At 36.8% G+C, this 15,784-nt stretch overlaps 1 protein-coding gene across 1 annotated transcript in view; it reads right to left on the bottom strand.

The window, feature by feature from the left end:
• Window positions 1-15,784, bottom strand: part of LOC131482770 (cTAGE family member 9-like) — a 565,689-nt gene that overhangs the window by 17,907 nt on the left and 531,998 nt on the right. The window contains exons 3-4 of the mRNA XM_058678176.1: window positions 15,526-15,561; window positions 9,832-9,899 (exon numbers count right to left, since the gene is read on the bottom strand). The gene's annotated coding sequence lies outside the window, so the exon portion shown is untranslated. The remainder of the gene's footprint in view (window positions 1-9,831; window positions 9,900-15,525; window positions 15,562-15,784) is intronic.

The raw sequence follows: 15,784 nt of genomic DNA, 5'->3' as shown, positions 1-15,784 counted from the left end.
GTTGTAGCTATCTGAAGAAATCAACCAGCAGGTGCAAGGTCTCTCTCTCTCTCTTTCTCTCCAATGCTGACTTTCAAATAAGTAAACGAATAAATCATTTTCAAACCAGTTTTTAAAATCTTGACGAGGCTTCCAGGTCAGACCAGAAAGCAACAAAATTATATTATACCTGAAGTAAATTTTGCCTTAGAAAATTATATTACACCCAAAGTATAATCAGTGCTGCCTATTTCTATTAGTGTGCATACTGCTTGCAGTGATAAGTACTTATGGAGCCCTTAGACTGCACCAGAAAATGTCTTAAAGCCTGATCTTAAGGACTGAACAGGGATACAGAGGGTTCTAAAATTCCTGTTGAATAAAAATGCAAATGAAACAGAGAAACAAAGTCAAGCCTTGTGGCACTGAAAAACAAGGACAAATTCTGAAAATATACTTGAACTAGTATACTTATCACGTCACCAGGTAACACAAACGTTTGGGACCACCATCACATACACTGTCTGACACAAACAACAGTATGCAATATGTGACTGTGATTTGATCCAGTTGCAGGGCTCACAGATAGTGGTTCTTTGATACTACACTATCCATCTTGATTGACGTAATATTTGAAATCCCAAACAGATGACTCTGGACCTTTATGACCTTTAGTGAATTAACTATGGAACTCAGGGGCTCAGTAAATGTTTTATATTCCACATACTATATTAAATGTCACTTAGGAAGCATTTCACCATATCAGGTGTTGTGCAAGCATTAAGCGATGGTAGAAGCCACCACATTTGGAAGTACATGAAACTATGATGACCATGGATATGGGAGAGAAGAATGTTTTTAAAGACAGCATAAGGTGCAGACAGTCAGAAATCCTTTGACACCTGTCCCTCTAGAGATGAGGCCTTTGTACACTCTCCTTGGTTTTGAAAGGGCCTACTAAAGTATCAATGCAAAAGAAACCCTGATGATATGACCAATACATGATTGTTTCTTACTTCAAATATTTAAAGCAGCACACCTGACTATTACGTTCTTTCTTTCATTTTCTCCAGTATTAAATTTGGAAATGTTACTAAAGCACCAAACTGGTAATGAGAAATAGACAGCCAGCATATAGAAAATCAATGAAGCTAAAATACACCATATGTTTTCAAGAATTTAAAATTAACATTTTACCTATACTATTGATTGTATTTGCACACTAAATGATTACTAGCAGCAACATCCATTGAATCCCATTAGGAAACAGTTTATGGGCAAGAATGACACATTAGTATTAGTATCAATTCACAACAGTCCAATTTTGGGGGTGTGAAATCACTGAAGGAACACACATAGTCAGGATCACCTTTTTAAAACAACAAAAAGCACCATTTCCTGTTTAGAATTTTAAATCAACACTGTTTAAAATTCATTAATCAACAACATTCTTTAATGTTTTCATGATAGAGTCAAAAAGTTCCTTCACCTTACTAATTTAACATTCAACTCACTTAATTTTCTCACATGAGCCTAATAAGAAGAACTTACTTTATGTTTAACTATCTGAATCATGGCAGCCATACGTCAGCTGATGCATTTTGCCAATTTTAATCTTATTTGATATCCTAAAGAATTGCATATGTCCAGAAGTCCATGATGAATAGACATTTTAAAAAAATTTTTGAATTGAATCCAAAGCTAGAGTTGAGGTGTTATAACAGGAGGCTGAATGAGCCTAAACAACTACCAACATTTTAAACTCAACAGAACATTAATGTTCCCTATTAGGTTCTAAATACATTCAATACACTTATTATTTTTGCTGGTTCCATTCTATAAAGTCACCACAAATCATGAAAGAGGGATTCAGCAGTGTTGTGGCCTTTAAGGAGACACCTGCAACACCAGCACCCTCTATAGATGCTGGATCATGTCCCACATGCTTCACTTATGATAACCTCCCTTGAAATACACTGAGATAAGTAAAAATGATTGTCATATTTGTATGGCTGCCACCTAGCTGGGAGACCAAAACGAGGCTCCTGCATCTGCAGCAATCTACTAGCAATGCTTGCTGCTGAGTATAAGGAGAAAGAAATAAGCTGCCCCGTTGTTGGTAGAATCACAGAATAGTATACCTACTATGAAAGTGTGAAGAGTGCTTAGACAACTGAATGTTGATCTACCATATGTCCAAGGTGTCCCATTCCTATGAATATATCCAAATGAACTGATATCTGTACATGGCAAGTCAACCTGCCTCCCTGTATATAGCACCAGAATCTATGATAGCAAAGGCATTGAAACAATACAGACTCCCACTGAAAGAGGGATGAGTAAGAAAACTGCTACATTTACCTCAGGGATACAATATAGCCATTAAGGAAGGGATTCTAGCATTTGCAACATTCTATCATTTGCAAATGTTGATCATCATACCCAGTGAATTAAGCCAGTCCCAAAATGGAAAGTAACATGTCTTTTCTCTGATACAAAGCAACTTTCAGGCAAAACACTAAACAGATATACAGGTAAGCCCAGAGTGTGCATGTGTGTACACACATATGTATGTGTATATATATATATATATATACATATATATATACACACATTAGATGTATGCATATACATACATATATGTGTGTTTATACATAGAGGAAGAATTATATAATGAAGATTAACATACAGAAGATTAGAAGATATGTTGCAGTATCTATCAATACAGTCAAACAAAAGGAGAACTTAGTCAATAAATTTATCTTGAGAATAGATACGGATGTCTATATTAAAAAGCAGAATGTTGACAAGTAATTGTTGCTGAAGGACTAATACTACTATAATAATATGGGAGAAATTGATGGAAGGAAGGTGTTGAGGGAGAAAGCAGAGGTAGAACAGGGAATCTCTCTGTGTCAACAAACATCATAAAAATAAAAATACACACACAAAAATGAGTATAAGAAAGCTGCCAAAATTTAATTACAGAATGAATAAACAATGCTGTGATTTGGCTCGCTGATTTCATGAAATTATACGTGAAATTTGAAAGTTAAGGATCGGAGTCTAGGAAGGTAGCCGAACGTAGAGGTTAGTGTAGCTAAGCACATACAGAAATAGAGACAAATATTGGCAGAGTAAAGAATAGGAAGAGCAGAATTTCTGGAAAAGTCATCTGAAACTCCCTGGAGTTGGCATGATCAAGGCAGGGGACGAGCAGACATTGAGGACTGAAAAAAAAACCTCCCAAGACAGCAAATGGCAACTTGAACTGGTGGAAGCAGCACCATTTAGGGTAAACACTGTTGAAAAGAAAAACATAAAAAGAGGAACTGGTGAGTCACTCTTTGAAGTCTCATGTGGTGGAATCTGAGACTATCCCCTCCTGAATGCTCTCTTAGATTGGGGCCACTCAGACAGACACCTAAATCCCCCAAAACAGAGGATCTAGGGGATAAAGGTCTCTCTCAGAGACTAAGCCTTCTCTTGGCAACCCAGAAATGGGAGGGCAGATTCCAGGGGAAAACAAGACTGGTGATGCAGCAAAGTGAACCGCCCGGCTGGTGGCAGTGGGTGCATGAGAACAAAAACACAAAACCTGCCATCACTGGCCTATCACAATTGGGAGAAGAAGTAATGCCCTTGGAGCGTAGAAAGGCTAGTTGCTGATCACACTCTGTGTGGGAGGAGCTGGACCACTCCCACTCAAGGCACCAGTTGGGCAGGCAGAGGCCGCAAAAGCACAAGGCGGTGGGGGACCTTTGCCAGCTAGAACACTCTGAATAGCCACTCCACTGTCAGAACTATCTAATCTATACCAGCCCCATATCTGCCCCACAGCAGGAAAGGTGAGTACCCAGGAAAGTGAAAGCACCTGTCACCCACAAGGTGGCAACAGCCAAAAAACATCCTGACTACCTAACCAGCTGACAGAAAAATTAGTGTTGGATGACAGAGAACCATTAGGATGAAGCACAAGAGACAGATTACAGGAAATAAAGGGGGTCAGGCAGTTCGCAGGGGGTACCTGGAGACCCTCTTGACAAGGGGAAATGGCAACAATGCTGGAGCAGTGTTGTAGTGAACGGCAATCCCTACCAGTGGCTGGTGAACAACAATACAGACCCCAGCGACAGCCAAGGATCTAGCGGCAGCCATGGCTCAACTCTTGTGGCAGCCAGGTAATACATCTTAGAAATCTGCACTAAGGAGATGAATCTGCCAACCAGAAATGCAATGCCAAATGGCAAAAGAAGACACAGAGGTACTATGATTGTTACTGAAGACTCTCCAGCAAAGGAGGAAAAGCCTTGACCACCCTCAGTGTTAACTGAGGAAGACCCTGAAAAAAATGGGAGACATAGAATTCAGAGAACTCATAAACTTTCTAAACAATGAAAAGCACAAGGAATTTAAGGAATATGTTAGAAAGTAAATAACAGCAATGAATCAAATGAAAGCAGATATATCAGAAATTAAGTACACAGTGGAGCAAATTAAAAGTACAGTGGAGACTCTCAAAAAATAGAATGAATGAAGCCGAAGAAAGAATTTCAGAATTGGAAGATATTTCCTGTCAACAGGGGGAAATAATCAAAAACCTGGAAGCAGAGCAAGATCAAACTAAAAAAAAAAAAAGTATCCACGAATTAAAAGATACAATTAAAAGACCCAACCTAAGAGTTAATGGAAGTTCCAGAAGGTGCAGAAACAGAAGCTGGTATTAAAGATGTATTCAAAGAAATAATAAATGAAAAGTTCCCAAAGCTGGAAAAGAATCGGGAAACAATATACAGGAGGGTCATAACACTCCCAACAGAGTTGATCAAAAACAAACCTCACCATGACACATGTAATCAAGCTCTCTTCAGTTGCACATAACGAAAGACCCTTAAATGTGCACGTAAAAAAAACTGAATGACCTATAGAGGAACCCGACACTCAAAGTTGACCTCTCAGAGGAAACACTAAATGCCAGAAGAGAAAGGGGTGACTTATTCCAGATTCAAAAAAGGAAACATTTTCAGCCCAGAGTAACGTATCCTGAAAAACTCTCCTTTGTCTTGAAAATGAAATAAAATTATTCCACAGCAAAGATAAATGCAAGAAATTGCTTTCTAGACTTGCCTTGCAAATGATATGAAAGATGTTCTCGTGAAAGCAAAAAGGAATAGCAACTACCAAAACCAAAGGCAAATGTGGAGAACATTCCACTAAAAGACTAGCAGAAGACTAAATCAAATAACAACCCATTGCTAAAAAGACAGAAACAAACTGCAACCTATCCATATTCACATTGAATGTAAATGGCTTAAACTTATCAATCAAACACTATAGATTAGAGGACTGGATCAAAAAACTCCATCTATCTGTTGCTTGCAGGAGACACATCTCACCAACAAAGATCAGAAGAAACTGAAAGTGAAAGGATGGGAAAAATATTCCAAGCAAATGGTAAAGAAGAACGTGTGGGTGAAGCCATTCTTTTATCACGTGATATAGATGTGGTGTGAAAAACATCAAAAGAGATGAAGGAGGAAACCACATGATGATCAACTGATCCATTCAGCAAGAAGAGATCAATATAATAAATGCACATGCACCAAATGCTAAGGCATCTGGCTATGTGAAATATTGATGGATTTAAAGGGAGAAATAGACTCCAATACATTCATAGTGGAGGACTTTAATACCTCATTAACATCAATGGACAGTCTGATGGGACTGAAACTCAGCAAAGAAATAACAGAATCTTCCAAACTCTAGAACAAATGGGTTTACTTTATATCTACCAAAACTTTCATCCTACAGAGAATGCACTTTTTTTTTTTTCATCACTACATGGAACCTTCTCCAGAACGGACCATGTTACAGGCCACAAAACAAGCCTCATTGAATTTTAAAAAAATTGAAATCATACCATTAATCTTCTCAGACCATCATGGAGTGGAGCTAGAGACCAAAAGTCAAAGCACCCAAAAAGACTTGCAAATACATGGAGACTGAATAATATGTTACTAAATGATTGATGGATTAGAGAGGAAATCAAAGGGAAAATTTAAAAATTGCTTGGAACAAATGAAGGCATCAACACAACAAATCAAAACTTTTGGGACACAATCAAGACAGTGTTAAGAGGAAAGTTCATCTCAATCAATGCTTACGTTAAGAAACTGGAAAGCAACCAAATAAATGAGTCATCCCTACAATTGAAGGATACAAAACACAACAGCAAAGTAATCCCTAGATAAGTAGGAAAAACGAAATAATCAAAATAAGGAATGAAATTAACTAAACAGAGACCAAAAGAACTATATATGAGAACAATAAATTAAAGAGATGGTTTTTTGAGAAAACCAACAAAATAGACTCCCCACTAGCCCAACTAATCAAAAAATGGAGTGAGAAGATGAGCATCTATAGCATCAGAGATGAGAAGAGAAATCTAACAACACATAGCTCAGACACACAGGAAAATATTAGGAACTATTACAAGCAATTATATGCAAACAAATCAGAAGACACCGAAAAGATGGACAGATTTTTGGACATATACATCCACCAAAACTAAATCAAGAGATAATTAACAACCTAAATAGACTTATACATTGAACTGAAATTGAATGCAAAATTAAAGCCCTTCTAACCAAGAAAATTCCTAGACCAGATGGTTTCACTGCTGAGTTCTAAAAAACTATAAAAGAGGAATTTACTCCAATCCTCTACAAGCTTTTCCAAACAATAGAAATGGAGGCAATCCTTATAAGCTCTATGAAGCCAATATCACCTTAATACCAAAGCCAGATAGAAAAGCAACAGAAAAAGTGAACTGTACACCAATATCCTTCATGAACAAAGATGCAAAGATCCTCAAGAAAATACTAGTCAACAGGAACAGACATTACATCAGGCAGATCATTCACCTGGAACAGGTGGGATTCAGCCCAGGCATGCAGGAAAGGTTCAACATTCGTAAATCAATAAATGTGATACATCACATCAACAAATTGAGAAAAATATGATCATCTCAATAGATGCAGAGAAAGCATTTGATAATATCCACTACTACTAAATGATGAAAACCCTAAGCAAGATCAGTATAGAAGGAACATTCTACAGCACAATCAAAGCCAATGCCAGCATCATACTAAATGGAGTAAGACTGGAAGCCTTTCCACCAAAATCTGGAACTAGACAGGGATGTCCACTGTCACCATTATTATCCAATATAGTATTGGATGTTCATAACAAAGCTATTAGGCAAGAAAACGGAATCAAAGGAATTCAAATTGGAAATGAGGAACTGAAAGTATCTCTATTTGCAGATGACATGATCCTCTACATAGGAGAATCAAAAAACTCAGTCAAGACACTACTGGAACTCAGAAGAGACTTTGGCAGGGTAGCAGGATACAAATTAATGAACACAAATCAATGGCACTAGTGTACAAAAATAATTTCATGACTGAGAAGGAAATTGTAAGTACAGTCCTTAAAGCAGAGAGGAATCTTAAATATCTAGGAATTAAGCTAACCAAATATGTGGAAGACCTCCATGATGAAAACTATAAAACATTTTAAAAGGAAATAGAAGAAGACATTGAAAAGTGGAGAAATTTACCATATTCCTGGGTTGGCAGGATCAACATCATCAAAATGTCCATATTACCAAAAGTAATATAAAGATTCAATGCAATCTCAATCAAAATCCCAACATCATTCTTCTCAGAAATACAAGATACAAAAATTCATCTGGAAACAAAAGAGACCAAGAATAGCCAAAGCTATCCTGAAGAAGAAAAATCAAACAGAGGGAATCACAATTCCAGACTTCAAGACATACTACAGTGCAATGGTCATCAACATTAGTCTGATACCGGTACAGAAACAGAGGAGGATATTAATGAAATAGAATAGAAACATCAGAAGGGAACCCACACATGTATTACCAACTACTCTTTCACAAGAAAACTGAAAATAATCCAAGAAAAAATTCTTGGCCATTCAACAAATGCTGTTGGGACAACAGGATAGCAGCCTGCAGAATCAAGAAACAAGACCTGCACTTGCCACATTATACAAAAAAAAAATCAGCTCTAAATGGTTCAAGGACCTAAATATACACCGAGAAACCATCAAAGTATTAAAGAAAAATAGAGGAAGCTCTCTCCTAGGAATAGGAATGGAACTAGACTTCTTAGGAAAGACCCCAAAATCATAGGTAGTCGAAGATAAAATAAACAAATGGGACTATATCAAACTAAAAATCTTCTCTGCAGCAAAGGAAATGATTAACGAAATGAAGAAGCAATTAACAGAATAGGAGAAAATTTTTGCACATTACACAGGTGATAGGGGACTAATATCCAGGATTTACAAAGAGTTTCAGAAAACCAGGGACAGAAAAATCAATCAATCAAGCAAGCAAGCAAGCAAGCAACCCTGTGAAAAATGGGCAAAGGAAATGAACAGAGATTTTTTCAAAAGAAGAGATCCAAAGGCTAACAGACATATGAAAAGATACTAAGGCTCCCTAGTTGTCAGGAAGATACAAATTAAAACCATTCAGACTGGCCTACATTCAGAACTCAACTAACAACACCTGCTTGCAGGGGAGTGGGAAGAAGATATCCTCCTTCACTGCTGGTGGGGGTACAGGCTAGTACGGCAATTATGGAAATCAGTATGGATAGTGCTTAGAGAATTGCAAATGAACCTGCCACATGAACCAGGTATTCCACTCCTAGGAATATACCCAAAGGAAATGAATACTGCATATATGAGAGGCAGCTGTAATCCTACATTCACAACAACAAAATCTACAATAGAAAATACATGGAAACAATCAGGATGCCCATCCAAAGAGGAGTGGTTAAATAAAGAGCGGTAGCTCTAGGTTATGGAGTATTACTCAGCCAATAAAAAGAAGGAAATCATATCATTTGCAACTAGATGGTCACACCTAGAGACCATCATCTTCAGTGAAACAAGTCAAACCCAAAAGTACAAATACCGTATGTTCTATCTAATACAAGAAAATCATTATGAAAATTAGACTCTGTGTTTTCTTTCCATCACCTATGAATTGGTTATTCAATGGCATATTTTTTAACTCTATGGTACTGTATTTTTGCTTTGCTTTGTCTTTGCTTTAACATCATATCTGTTATCAAACTTATTTGTGGCTTCTCAATTAAGGCAATGTATAGAGATGGAGTAAGAGACTATTTGGCTGTATAATGAATGGCTACTCTACTGTACACGTGCCACAACAGATCTTGAACCCAAAACATCAGACAATTTTGGATGATGTGTCTCCTGTGAGCCAAAATAAAACTACCCTCCTAAGAAACTCCTCTCAAGTGTTATAAAGAACATCGTCAAAATCTTACTAATACACATAACAGAAGAAAAGCATGACTTTAGCAGTCAACTTGACAATAAGACAAACGACATTTTTTCATGAAGACAAGGAATAACCGGTCAGCAGCAAAATGCATAGGGAAAAGGGAAGTGGAACTATATATATATATATAATGGTTATATGATATATTATATATGTTATATATAAATATATAATATAAATATAAGCATATAAATATACATAAATATATGTGACTATATAATATATATATAAATTTCTGTTGCACATAAGGCAAATAAGCATTATGTAGGAAATTAAACACTCAGGTAACCTAAGTATTTAAAATAAAGGACAAAACGAGTAAATACTTTACAATGAAAAATGCTGGAATCACTGAAATTTCATTACTTAGCCTATAATATTATCTAATTAAGAAAGTAACAATAAAAGAGCTAAAAGTTGTTAAGTGTTACCATTAAGAAACTTACCTTTTCCTTTTATAAACGTATTCTTTCTTTAAGTCATGGAGTTCTCTCTCGGCAAACCGAGCTGCCCACTGAAAAATAACAAAAGATGGAGAAACATGCAGACAAATGTTAGGTGAAAATGAGCATGAACATCCTACAGCATACAAATATCGCTGTCAATGTATGCATCCCCTGAAATGAAATGCAGATAAAACATTTTGAGTTGAAGGATCTTTTGGAAAAGGAAATATTTCAGGTAAGCAGATGACATGGGCCTAAAACTGGAGATGACTTGTGCACTTGCCAATGAATGCTGCTCTCTGATGTGAGATGGAGGACTGTTTGATTAGTCAAGTAATATGCTAAGGGCAATGTGGGAGGATGCAAGCTTCAGGCAATGGCAACAGAGACTCAGAATCATTACACATGGCAGCTTTGTATATTTGCCTCAAGGCGATCATCGCTACAGAAAATTCACTATGATTCTGTGAAACCATAAAGGTCTAAAACAGTTTTGCAGCATGTGGTTAAATGCTATTTTAAAAAATAGATGAAATTATCAATGCATGTTGTACTTCCAGTAAGTTCATGGCACTGTCTAAATCATATCCCATTTTATTCAGTACGAGGTAAAGATACAATCAAATGTTACAGAGAACAAAGCTTGCACAACCAAGTGAATATCAACAGCATGCAATAATCACAACCATTCATGTGGAAGGTTAACCTCATTCTGAGAGATCTCCAGATCATTTGCACAATTATGTGAGACTTTGGACTGGAGAAACTATTACGATCAATTAGTCTTAACATTTAAAGATAGATACAGTCACTTAATTTACAATCATGGTAGAGGCATTTAGCTTAATCTGCAATTTCTACAAATAAAATGGAATCCAATAACAAAGTTTTAGTTTAAAATTAATTCCAATGTAGAAAGAAACTTGACTCCCCAAATTACAGAAGCACACAAAGCATATCTCATTCATTACTATCCTTCATATCAGAAAAGGTTACATGTATTAACCAACTCCAATATTTATGATGTCATCAACATTTGGTGAAAAACAATGCCAAAATCATTGTTATTGAAATCAACAAATTATTGAATGATTAATAATATGGAATCAAAATTGTTTGATCTTTTGTTTATTTTTATAAAGTTATATTTATTTTTATTTGAAAGTCAGATATACAGAGAGGACTATCTTTTATCCACTGAATCACTCTGCAAGCATCTACAATGGCCCAAGCTGAGCCTATTCAAAGCCAGGGGCCAGGAGCTTCTTTTGGGTCTCCACTGAAGGTGCAGGGTCAAGACTGGGCCATCAACAATATCCCCAGACCACAAGCAGGGAGCTAAATGGGAAGTGGGGTGGCTAGCACATAAACCTGTACCCAACTTGGATCCCTGCAAATGCAATGCCAGGACTTTAGCCTCTAGTGTATTTTACTAGGTCCATTTGTGAATCTTTTGTAAAATTAATAAAACACATCTGTCTATGTCCTAGGCAGAGAAGCATCACAGATAATAAAGAACCAACACTAAAGACATATGGTCAAAAATAAATACATACATTCAGTACTAATAGTTAAGACCTCTCTTATTCTTTTATTTGAATAGTAACGAGACATTTTTTTCCAACACCTGTACACTCCTCATTTGCCAAACAGCCAGAGAAAGGCCAGACTAAAGAAGAACCCAGGATTCAATCTGGGTCTCTCACACAGGTGTCAGGAACCAAATTCTTCAACCATCAGCTGCTCTAGCCTAAGGTGCACATTAGCAGGAAGCTGGGTAAGAAGCAGAGGAGCCTGGACTTAAATCAGGCAGCCCAACAGAGGACCAGGTATCCTAAGCAGCATCTTCACTGCCACATGAACTGAACACCTAGTTCTGAGTCTACAGCTTATTCTCAAAGGTTAAGACAAATTTCAGCCAATGACTATGTTATACTCCAAAACACTGTGTTCAAACTCTGAGCACTCACATCTACAAAGCCTTCTAAGAGGTCTGCTGACGAAAAAGTGACATTCGCTCATTCATGGAACTTGAAACTCTCTCAGGGTAAAGACACAAAGAATGATCACAGTAAGGGCTGTTGTTGGGCCTTGAAAGCAAGCTGCCACTAAAGACAGTCATGTCCCACTTTAGAGAACTTGGGTTCAATTCATGGCTCCATCTCCTTGTTCTGAATTCCGGATTAAACAAATCCTAGGAGACAATGATAACTGTTAAGTATCTGGATCCCTTGTCACTTAAATGGAGATGTAGACTGAGGTCCAAGCTCTCAGCTTCAACCATCTGGGCTCTGACTTGTTTACTTTCAGTGGACTGAAACAGCACTTTCACTCTTATTCATATTAATGTTCTTCCTCGCTCTTTCTCCTTCATTAATATCCTAATTATTTTCTCAAATAGTTTTTAGAAATATTTTCACTTCCACAGATACAATGTTAATAGTACTCAGTTACATAAAAAAATGAAACCTTGTCTTTCCCAATACATACAGAAATGGAGACCATCACCCTTAAAAAAAAAAAAAAGGTCCCACGAATATATGTTATGTGCTCAATTATTTGTAGATAATTGACAGCTGAAAAATATACATATATGTATGTATGTATGTATGTTACATATCTATATCTAAAAGATACAGATAGGGCCAGGCGGTGTGGCCTAGCAGCTAAAAGCCCTCGCCTTGAACGCCCCAGGATCCCATATGGGCGCCGGTTCTAATTCCAGCAGTTCTACTTCCCATCCAGCTCCATGCTTGTGGCCTGGAAAGATAGTCGAGTACGGCCCAATGCATTGGGACCCTGCACCTGTGTGGGAGACCTGGAAGAGGTTCCAGGTTCCTGGCTTCGGATTGGCGAGCACCAGCTGTTGCAGCTCAGTTGGGAAGTGATTCATCGGATGGAAGATCTTCCTCTCTGTCTCTCCTCCTCTATGTATATCTGACTTTGTAATAAAATCAATAAATCTTTTTTTAAAAAAATATAGATATATATATGCACACACACACATACATGATATTTTGAATTTTGGTCATTTTCATGGCCTTTGTACATCTGAGGAACACTACTTTTTCTATTTATTATTTTTGGAGTTTTTTTATTTAGAGGAATGTACAATTTATTATAAAGTTAAATAGAAGGTAAATCACTGTAAAAGCTAAAATAGAAAAATAAGAAAGGATGGAGGGAAAAATAATGTGGATAGTACCATGCTTTTAAAATATGCATTGGAATACATAAAATTTATTAATTTTAGGTATATTAATTTAAAACATTTTGTACAAATGACCTCAGTAATTTATCACCAGGCATACAAGACATATTCATCACCAGACATACAAGTAAGTAAGTTCAAAGGAAGAAAGCAATAATTCTAACTGGGCGGAGAAAGAAGGTCAAACAAGTAATAAACAGCTGAAATTATAAGGAAAAGAGAGTAGAAACAGAACAAAGTTCATCAAGTGTGAAAGCTGCCTTTTTGTAAAGAAAAATAAATTATGAAATATTCCTTAGAAATTCTATAATATATTAAGTAAAGAATTCAGGATGCAAATAATAAGATATAGCACAGCCCCTTTCTTGTTAAATTTTCATAAACTTTGTAGCTCAGCAGGTTCAGCCATCTCTATGTTTACCATCATCCCATATCAGAGTTCTTGATTCAAGTCACAGTTACTCTAAGCTTCACAAAGAACTTCCTGCCAATGTGCCTTACAGGGAGGGGAGGATGGATCACTGCCACACACCTAGGAGGCCTGAAGCTACTGGCTCCTGCATTCTGGAAGGTCCTACTCCTTGATTTGTGGTCTTCAGAGAGTAGAAAATATATAAATCATTGTTCTCTTTCTCTCTTTCTCATTTCATCCCTTTTCCCAGAATTCAAGTAAGTAAATAATCCTTGAAAATGGTTTTCAAAAAGTACACACAAACGCAGCACTCACACACAATTTCTGTTTCATCTGAACGATGATCGGTGTAGTCATTTATGTGAGGATAAGATCCACACAATGAGCACTCAGCTAATGTTTCACTCTGCATACTTAACAACAGTGAAACTGGCCCAGGGCAAAATACAAGTAAGGAAATTTCAGGAGCTGCAATCAGCAGTCGAACCAAGTTACCCCTGTCTGTGTTGCAGGCATCCTAATTGGCATTCTAAAACACCAGACCAAATGCCAGCACTGATTTGATTGTTTCAGTAAATCTATAGTACTTTTCTTAAATCTGGAAAATAGCATTTTGCTGGAATCTAGATGGTACACCTTCTATATGTACTAATGTTAAAGTCACACTTACCAAACAAGAATTCTACAAAAACTAATAGAACTCTAAAAGACTATGATTTCTATCTCTAGCCTTCACTATCTAATTATGTGATCTTGGGCCGTTTTCTCATCATAAAACCTGAAACAGTATAATCTAATTTATACTTATTAAATGGGTTTAGTAAGGAACATGTGCAAACTACTTTTAAGTATCGTGCCTAAAATAGCAAGAATTTAATAGACATCATCTTCATCTTTTAAAAATAAGTTCTTGCCTTGCACGCATCAGGATTTCATCTGGGTACCAGATCATGTTCCAGTTGCTCCACTTCCCATCCAGCTCCCTGTTTGTGGCCTGGGAAAAACCAGTAATGTATGGCCCAAAGCCTTGGGACCACCCAATCTCATGGCAGATTCTAAACAAGCTCCTGCCTCTTGGCTTCATAATGGCTCAGCTCCAGCCATTGCAACCACCTGGGAAGTCAACTGGCTGATGGAAGATCTTTCTCTCTGTATCCCTGCTCTCTGTAAATCTGTCTTTTCATATAAAATGACTAAATTTTGATAATAATATGCATATGTATTTAGAAAATGCTGAAAAATGGTGAAGAAAAATGAATCTATAATGATGCTAGCTAATTCACTAATGAATCTTCACTTGAACTCTGGAAACCAAAACAAACAGAATGTCAGAGAGGGGAGGGACCTGACAGTCAACACACCACTCTCTCATTCTATGCTCCTCTCAGACTTGCAAGTCTTCACTATAATAACAATGGTAACACCAGTTAACATTGACTTAATGCTTATCAGTGTCAAACACTTGACAAACATCCCTCAATGCTGTCTCCACCTCCCTGTGACAGGCACTCCCCAGTAGACAGCTACTGTCAACAGCTCTATCTCTGCTCTTCCTTCTAACTGCTCAAAGTCTACAGCCACTTCACTTCCTCATCATGCAGCACAATTAGTTCCCCAGATGGCCCTTTTCTTAATTTGTACCAACACTCAGAATCACTTAAGAGAACCCTCAATGTTACAACTAGAAAGGGTTTTAGCTAGCTCTTTTTTTAATCCCATCTGTCTGACAAATGAGTAAAATGATCCAGAGACCTTTCAGGCTCTTCTAGATAACAAGGAGCAATCCAATGTCCCAAAATGTAAATACATAAACATGAGCATATGTACCAAGTTCCTCTAACCCTCTCACCCTCTTCTAGGCTACTTTGGAAGAAGAAAATGCTAAAACAAGACTGTTGGAATAACCACCACTTGATAATGTATTATTTCTCCAAATGGAATGTAATACCACTACTGATTTTTTAATATACCATCTTTTTTATAAATTTAAATCGCTAGCATTATCTTCCAGAAGGAAAAGCAAAATTTATTCTAAGAAATAGAGAAATCTTTAAGGCAATTTTTAACTTACCCAATTATGGTGGGCTTTTTTCTTACAATGAATAACCTGAAAAAATAGAATGCTTGAAAATTAGTTTTCTTAAACAAAAAGAATATCTGTCTTTAACATAGGAAGTAACTCACAAGTTAAGAAATAATCCAAGCACATTTTGTGTCTGTAAACACAATTTTCTCCAAAATTTCATGAACACATCATCTATCGTGTGTAAGTACACTAAAGGCAGCTAAAATTTGTAATTCATAAAGCTTTTGGTTTATGTTCCCTTGTC

Source organism: Ochotona princeps, chromosome 20 (assembly GCF_030435755.1).
Source record: "Ochotona princeps isolate mOchPri1 chromosome 20, mOchPri1.hap1, whole genome shotgun sequence".
In the NCBI taxonomy this organism is placed as follows: Eukaryota; Metazoa; Chordata; class Mammalia; order Lagomorpha; family Ochotonidae; genus Ochotona; species Ochotona princeps.
This window is presented reverse-complemented; position numbering and strand designations above follow the sequence as displayed.